This window comes from Bidens hawaiensis, unplaced genomic scaffold (genome assembly GCF_021521415.1).
Source record: "Bidens hawaiensis isolate Kalapana, Puna unplaced genomic scaffold, B.hawaiensis_p1.1 tig00010729_1, whole genome shotgun sequence".
Taxonomy (NCBI): domain Eukaryota; kingdom Viridiplantae; phylum Streptophyta; class Magnoliopsida; order Asterales; family Asteraceae; genus Bidens; species Bidens hawaiensis.
The window spans coordinates 617588-626151 of record NW_027491819.1 but is presented as its reverse complement, the minus strand read 5'-3'; the positions used below and the strand labels follow the sequence as shown (position 1 = coordinate 626151).

Here is an 8564-nt window from a genome sequence, read left to right as displayed (position 1 = left end):
AACAATTATGCGATTGCGAAGTAAACAGTAATGCGATTCTGATCAAAATGCGATTCTGGAAACTTTTGTGATTCTAGATGAACATTAATGCGATTGCGATAGTGATGCGAGTGCGATCAGGGACGAGATTGCGATCTGGATGCGAGTGTGATTCCAAGTGCGATTGCGATTGTGAGACAAATACGATTGCAATTGACACACAAATGTGATTGCGATTTGTGTTTTAAATGCAATTGCGATTCAGTACCTGACAATACAGACTCACAAAACACGCTATTCAAACACAAATCTTCACGAAAATACCCTTTTTGGCTTGAACATGGCTCCAAACAACCGAACTAACCCATAGTACGTTCACACACACCCACACACACTCTAGAAACACTAAACCAAGACCAAAATCCTAGGTCGCGACCTAAGAACCACAACAAGTCGAGCCGAAGCTCTGATAGGAATTATAGATCCTTAAACACCGGATCACACAACCATTCTAGTGTCAATCCGTGTTGTTAGCTAGCAAAATCACTAACAACACTATAAATCTCGAATCTTGTTAGTGTTTGTTTATTTGCTACTTAAGAAAAGAAAGAGATAAGATTAAGAGAGAAAAAGTGGAGTTGGTATGCATGCCCATGTTTGCACTATTATATTGCTAGCATGAGCCCATACAATATATTCATCCAAAGCCCAATAAGCTTATTTACAAATGTATCAGACCCAAACGATAACAAACTAAACAGAAATACAAATATTACTTGTGATTATCAAGCTAATCAATTCAAAAGAATTATACATCGTGAATAGGCTCTACAATACGTATTAAATCTAAACAAAATTACGTTAAATATATAAAACAAATTATTACAAAATATAAAATAACAAAACGATTAAAAACAAAATCTATATAAACCCCAATAACACGGATCTTACACCACTCTACATGAAAAATTATATATTCACAATAGTAAAAAAAAGTAAACCGTGTAAAATACGGGGATAGAATAGTATATATATATATATATATATATATACTTGTTTTTAGATTTATTTATTTATCTATCTACAATAAAGGCAGTAGCTGGAGACGTGGATGGGTTGGTTTGATAAAATAACTTCATGCATTGAAATTTATATGAAGTTAAAAATGTTAAACCGTTTATCTCATCTTTCTACCTACATAAAATTATACAGAGTGTGTGTGTGATGGAAAGTTTGAACACAGTAGCATTAACTTCTCTCTCTCGAATAAAATTAAAACTTCAATTCTCCATAAATGCGTTTGCATCCTCTCAATACTCTCAGCATTAACTCCTCTCTCTCACGCTGCAACTTCTTCAATTCTCACCTGTTCTTCTCTCTCTCTCTCTCTCCTTAAATTCTATTCACAATAAAGGTATATCATCAATCAAACTCTAGTCTGAAAACCACTCTTTTAACCCATCAAAACTGGTTTTCCGTTGACTCTTTTTATGCTGGACTACTCTTCAAAAGCAAGAAAACAAGCAGTAAGTTTGTTATTATATATTCATTCATATATGTACACCACCATTCATGGTTTTTCAACTTACTAATGGCTTTTCAACTACAAATGAAACTGGAGTTTTGATAATGTTATTATTTATTGCTAAAGTATCCAAAAGTGTTTGGTTTTGTCAATTCTAGACCTTGTTAACTCTTCATATAAGTCATTCAGTGAGAGGAGAGAGAAAACTTTTGTTAGGGTTTGTGAATGTGCAGAAACATGTGTTCTCTTATATGACTATGAACATGTTTTTTCTTCTAATCTTTTGGATGATCTTAACAAGCTATTAGGTTGTGATTTGAGTTTCAAAAGTATCTCAATGATCAGGTTTGTAGGATCTTGTTTTGGAATCCAGTATGTTTCTTCTTCATACATTCTACTTTCATACATAAGGTTACATGTTTATATTTTATTATTAAAACGTGACATAATTTTGAGATCTGCCGAGGAACTTGGTTGACATGATTTCTTTAAATCCTTTATTAATTTCAACCATAATCCTTTTGGATATAATAAAAGAAAAACTAAAAGTCTTTTCTAGAGAGAGACTGGTTCAACTTTTTATGCTTTTAAGTTGACTTCTTTCTCACAAAAAAACTATAGATCTGCTCATCTCCAACAAATTCATTAGAGTCTTCAATTCTTAATTTATGCATGCTCTCAAGGTCCACTAATTCCATTTCTTGTGCTCTCTCTTAGTTCTTTTTTTATTTTTTTTTTTTATATTTTTCGTAAATAAATTTAGAAATATTGCTAACTGATACCAAATTGGTAACTTCTGCTTTGTTGTTTATAGATTTCTGTACGAAACATCAAGTAAAACCTTTTAGAAAGAGGTGAAGAAAAGATGTTTCAGCCAAATATGTTGAGAGTCATCATCATATTCTTGATATGAGCCATAAAACTCCAGAAAATGATCTTGATATGCTTAGAGATGATGACTATGAGAGCAAATCTGGCACCGATATCATGGAAGCTCCTTCTGGTGACGATCAAGATCCTAATCAACGCCCGAACAAAAAGAAACGATATCATCGTCACACTCAACATCAAATCCAAGAAATGGAATCGTGTGTACTTTGCCTGACATAATTTATATTTTGTAACATTATATATTTTCTATTTTTTCCTTTTATCTTTGTTGGGTTTATTTAGTGCAAGAGAGCTTGAATTGATTGATGATTTGTTGATTCTTGTTAGTTTTTTCAAAGAATGCCCACATCCAGATGACAACCAAAGAAAGGAACTTGGCAGAAGATTATCCTTGGAACCTTTACAAGTTAAATTTTGGTTCCAAAATAAACGCACTCAAATGAAGGTGATTAGTTTACATTTACAAATTACAACCAAATTTCACTAGAATATGGCTTACTTAAGGGAATTATTATTTTATGCAAGAAAATTTTACAACATACTTAACTGAGCTTGATGCTGAAGAAGTTTCTTTCCTTGTATTCTTGATTTAGGCTCAGCACGAACGCCATGAGAACACCCAATTGAGGAATGAAAACGATAAGCTTCGATCTGAGAACATACGCTATAAAGAAGCCCTTGCCAATGCTACTTGTCCAAACTGTGGTGGTCCTGCTGCTATTGGAGAGATGTCTTTTGATGAACAACATTTGAGGATAGAAAATGCACGGCTATGGGAAGAGGTAAGTGAGCTCATCTTAATTTATGTAAACTTTTGTTGTTAGTATCAGTATATTCAATGTTTCTGATAATTTGTTGATCGGTTTGGCGGTTTCACAAGATTGATAGGATATCTGGAATCGCTGCAAAGTATGTCGGCAAGCCAATGTTGAGTTACCCGAATATGTCACCACATGGACCAACTCGATCACTTGATCAAGTTGTTACTAGTTTTAGTCCACAAGGGATGGTAGGAGAGATGTTTGGGGCAAATAACCTTCTCCGGTCGGTTTCAGGGCCAACTGAGGCCGACAAGCCAATCATAATAGAGTTAGCGGTTGCAGCTATGGAGGAGCTAATCAGAATGGCTCAGGCTTGTGAACCCTTGTGGGTTCCAAGCTCGGATAACTCCTCCGAGACCTTGGATGAAGATGAGTACTCAAGGATGTTCCCCCGTGGAATGGGTCCAAAATAACTGGAATTAAAATCTGAGGCTTCGAGGGAATCAGCAGTTGTGATCATGAATCATATCACTCTTGTTGAACTTCTAATGGATGTGGTATATGTCTACAAATATCCCTTTCTTTTTCACTGCAACAAATGCACTATTTGTTCAAGAGTTATACACTTACACATACACAAAAAATTAAAAAACTTGTCTGATTATACATCTATAAACTTTTTAAAATATTGTACTAAAAAATTTGTGTTTCGGTAAGCAAAGATATTTATAATAAGCATGAATGTAGATTTGAAAAGGATTGGCTTAAAACATAAGTCTTGACAGGTGGATATGTTTTCACACTTAATTAAGGGTGTCATAATATACTCTAGTTGTCCATGCACATGAGTCTCAAGTTTTGACACTTGGATATGTTTTCACACTTAAATGTAGACATGCACAAGAAGTTGTTGTGTCTCATTTTCGAACACATGTTAACAATCTTTACATTTATCTATAAGAATGATCTAAAAGGTTTTTTTGGAGCTATTATACATAATTGAACCCCACGATGTTTTTTCAGAATCAATGGTCAAATGTATTTTCTGGCATTGTTTCAAGAGCAATGACCTTGGAAGTTCTTTCAACCGGAGTTGCTGGCAATTACAATGGAGCTCTCCAAGTGGTAAGCTAGGAGTTTTACACCATATTTACTGTAATTACAACTCTGTATATTCATGTATTATATGTTTTTAACATATGAATATATAATTTATCAGATGTCGGCCGAGTTTCAAGTTCCTTCACCGCTAGTTCCAACCCGAGAGAACTACTTTGTTAGGTATTGTAAACAACATGCTGATGGTACTTGGGCTGTGGTTGATTTTTCTTTGGACAATTTGCGCCCTTCTTCAATTTCAAGATCTAGAAGAAGACCCTCTGGTTGTTTAATTCAAGAACTCCCCAATGGGTATTCCAAGGTAGAACACTGGCCTGCAAGAGATTTATGGCTTTGTAAGATTTGCATAAATCGGGAAAAATGTATTAATGTTTGTTTTTTTTGTTTTGTAGGTAACATGGGTTGAACATGTTGAGTTCGATGATAGAGCTGTTCACAATATCTATAAGTTACTGGTGAACTCCGGTCTAGCGTTTGGGGCAAAAAGATGGGTGGCAACTTTAGATAGGCAATGTGAACGGCTTGCAAGCGTAATGGCTAACAACATTCCTTCAGGGGATGTTGGAGGTAAGTATTATTAACAAGCTAATAGTTAAGATTATCCATATTAACAAACATAAATAATACGGATATATTTGACGAAATCTATGAGTATTTAATGATTGATTATTTTCACATGACAGTTATAACCACTCCAGAAGGGAGAAAGAGTATGTTGAAGCTGGCTGAGAGAATGGTTTTAAGCTTTTGCAGCGGTGTTGGAGCTTCGACTGCACACACATGGACAACCTTGTCTGGCAGTGGGGCGGATGATGTTCGTGTTATGATCCGAAAGAGTATGGACGACCCAGGCAGGCCTCCTGGTATAGTACTTAGTGCTGCAACTTCATTCTGGATACCTGTTCAACCAAGGCGAGTTTTTGATTTTCTTCGAGATGAGAACTCAAGGAGTGAGGTAACTGATACAACATACAAATTTTACAAGTTATGTTCTACATGCTCATAGAAATACGAGAAAAACATGTGAAACTTGTTTGCATGTGTAACAGAGAAAAGATACAACAAGATTGTGCTTGCAATTGTTAAAAATAATTTTTGTACTACTATGTGTTAAGAAATATAATGTAGATTAACTGCTCATTCTATTTTTACCATTAGATTGATAAATTTCTATAGCTTTACATTCCTAAATGTGCCAAGAAAAGTGTGTATACTTTGCTACTTTGTTGAAGTGAACTCGTAAACAAAATTTTTACTTATATGTTTATAGTTATTTTAGTTCTTAATGAATTGTATGTTATATGCAGTGGGACATTCTTTCAAATGGTGGACTAGTTCAAGAAATGGCACACATTGCCAATGGCCGCGATCCAGGAAACAGTGTTTCCCTTCTGCGTGTTAATGTAAGTTTCTAAATTCTAACGTTTAAATTATGTGTAGTTATGGAACATATTGACTGACCTGTGACTTGTAACAACATTGTAGAGTGCAAATTCAAGCCAAAGCAACATGCTCATATTACAAGAGAGTTCAAGTGATGCTACAGGATCCTTTGTTATATATGCTTGAAGAAACACTAAGTGACCCCGGCAGATTACGGATAATCTTAGGGTTAAATAGATGTTTCCCACGAGGGTTAGGTCCGGCAAAGATGGTTATTCTTCTGATGTCCTGCAAAACAGACACCGTGAGCTCGTCACTGAGAAGGGGGGGTTCCTCCTTGTGACCACCCTCCGGCGTGAGAATCAGACTAGGTTGCTCTGAATATAAGTGTATATTAAGAGAAATAGCTAGAGAAGATAAGATGATATATGATGATGATGATACCGTTCCAATGTGTTGGAGTATTTATAGCCGAAGGTAGGTTTCCAAGCAGGTACGGCCAGCTGTATAATATTCCTTTTCCACCAACTACAGGCTATGTACGTGCCACGATGGGAGTTGGTGGGTAGGCAGCGGCTGATAGTGACATTTTGTACTGGAGCGTGCTCCTCCTCGTACTATTGTCAGTGAGCTGTCACCCTATGATTGGTTCATGGGCTGCTTTGGTCGGATCTTGTCTATTTTGTCCATACCTTGGCAGGTATAGTCCAAAAGATCTTCCAGAAGCGTACGGACTGGCTCTTTTGGGCGGGAATATTCCCGCCTTGCTCATTCCTTCTTCAGGTGACATTGCTGAAGTATGAGTTAGTGCCATATGCGTGTAGCCTTACTGTTAGTGCGGGTAGCCTTCCTTCTTGGCTTGTACCCATAGCTGCGGGAACAGGCCGGGTACTGTACCAAAGGAGGCTTTCCTGCGTGAACAGCTGGCTTACTGCGTGTAAGGTCTTCATCTCTCTGAGCATGGTGGGTCCTGCGGAACCAGTTGGTCTTTGCGCAGACGTACCTCATCAAGGTGTGTCTTGCGGGTTCAACTGGGCTTTGCGGGGACCTACCTCTTCAAGTCCCCCCAGTCCATTGTTCTTCTCATGAATTGTTAATGAGGTGAACTTTTGGACTTTAAGCAAGGGGTTTTTAAAGAGGTTTTTGTTTTATAAGGTTTTCCGTGAGGATTCTTCCCGCAGTTTTCCTAATGTCACTTGCAGAAATTCCCGACTTTTCTGCCTGATTTTTGGTTATGATGCGGGTAGGTGTTTAACCTCTTCGCAAGTCGGGAGCGTTGAGTTTTATTTGTGTAGGCTCTTCACGAAGTTTTTGTAGTTTTGGACATAGTGATCAGTTATGTTAAACCACCAATTCCGCCTTGAAGTTTCACACAAGCTGGTTCTCAACGTTCCCGCCATGCGAAGGTGTTATTACCCTTTCCGCAAGCATGGCCATAAGATCCTTCTTGGCTTCAATTCCCTGCAAGTGCTAAGTATGTGAAGGGTTTCGCCTTGACACTGTACCCGTGTTTGTCTTATGGTTTTTTGCTTCCCAAGGTGAGGGGGTATATTCCCTCTTATTTTTGAATCTTTTTTGAATCTTTTTGAAATTCGAAGAGTTGGTGAAAGGATAAGAACAGTCCAAACTGTTGAAGGGACGTTAGCGTCTTCTGACAGTTTCAGGACGTGCAGGAAGTTATGGCGACGTGACAGTATATGGTTAATCCAGACGCTTTTTCAGGCGCGTGTGGGCGAGTTTTAGGGCGCGTGGGCCCGAATTTTACGGCACGCGTCCTGTCGACAGCTGTTGCCAGCTTGCTTTCCACGTGTCGTCGTCTCATTGTGCCTGCGCTTTTCTCTCTCTCCCCCGCATTAAATTCATCGCATTCATTGCGATGAGTATATAAAGGGGGGAGAGGATGCATCTCAACTCACTTTCACTTCTTCTTCTAAGTGATTTCCGGCGAATACTCTAACTTTTGTCGAGCATTCTCCTGAAATCGTTCCTTCTTTACATCTAAAACATGTCTTCCATTCACGATCCTGAAGTTACTGCTGAAGAGTCCGACGTGTATTCCGAGAACCCGACGTCCACGTCTGACAAGGACGATAAGAGTACTGCTGGCGAGTGCCAGTGTGCTCTTTCCGTCGACCTTTATCAGTACATCGTCAAGAAGTTCATGCTCGAGTCCTTCGAGCCTGAGTTTCCTGAGCCTCACCAGACGGTGTACGATGCCCCCAAAGGCAAGATAGGGGTATATGCTGCATTCTTCATCTATGAGAATCTCAGGTTCCCATTGACGAAGTTTGTATACCGTGTTTTGGAGAAACACGGTGTGCACTTGACGGAGGTACACCCAATGGCGATCGCCAAGATCCGCCATTTTGAATGGGTGTGCCTCATTCTGGGTGTGGAGCCCCGCGTCGACCGCCTGATGACCTTCTACTCCTGGAGGTGCATCCAAGGCTGGTACACCTTGGTCACTCGGATCAAGGGTTTGAAGATCTGTGCTACCGAGCGCAGTCTTCGGTCTTGGAAGCGGGAGTTCTTCTATATCTCTGCCCGTGTCGTCCCTATTGCGATGACATTCAAGAACGGGAGAGCACTCCCCAACCTTCACGCCTCCAACTACCAGGAGGCGGAATGGTTTACCAATATCTCCCGGATCCAGACTCCGGTTTACCGCTTTGCGGAGTCTGGGATGGTGATGCTCGGTATGAGCCGGGTGTGGAAAGATGCTGGGGCAGAGGCGCCACAGATTCCCATCGTCCTCGAATACGGTTTGAACTCTATCCCTTACGGTATGCTTCATATTATTTGCTAATTTAGGGTTTTTGTTCTAACCATTTCTTTATTTTTATTTTCAGAGGGAAACAACTTGCAGTCTTTTCTGCAGCCGCGGGAGAGCGGTGGTCCCGCTCGGT

At 39.0% G+C, this 8564-nt stretch overlaps 1 pseudogene across 1 annotated transcript; it reads left to right on the top strand.

The window, feature by feature from the left end:
* The first annotated feature begins 2369 nt into the window (after window positions 1–2369).
* LOC143535913 (homeobox-leucine zipper protein MERISTEM L1-like) lies at window positions 2370–5844 on the top strand (annotated as a pseudogene). The gene is made up of 10 exons (XR_013135793.1): window positions 2370–2592; window positions 2723–2840; window positions 2989–3177; window positions 3276–3713; window positions 4180–4281; window positions 4376–4576; window positions 4668–4842; window positions 4959–5230; window positions 5583–5678; window positions 5761–5844. The product of XR_013135793.1 is annotated as a homeobox-leucine zipper protein MERISTEM L1-like (transcript).
* The last annotated feature ends 2720 nt before the right edge of the window (window positions 5845–8564 follow it).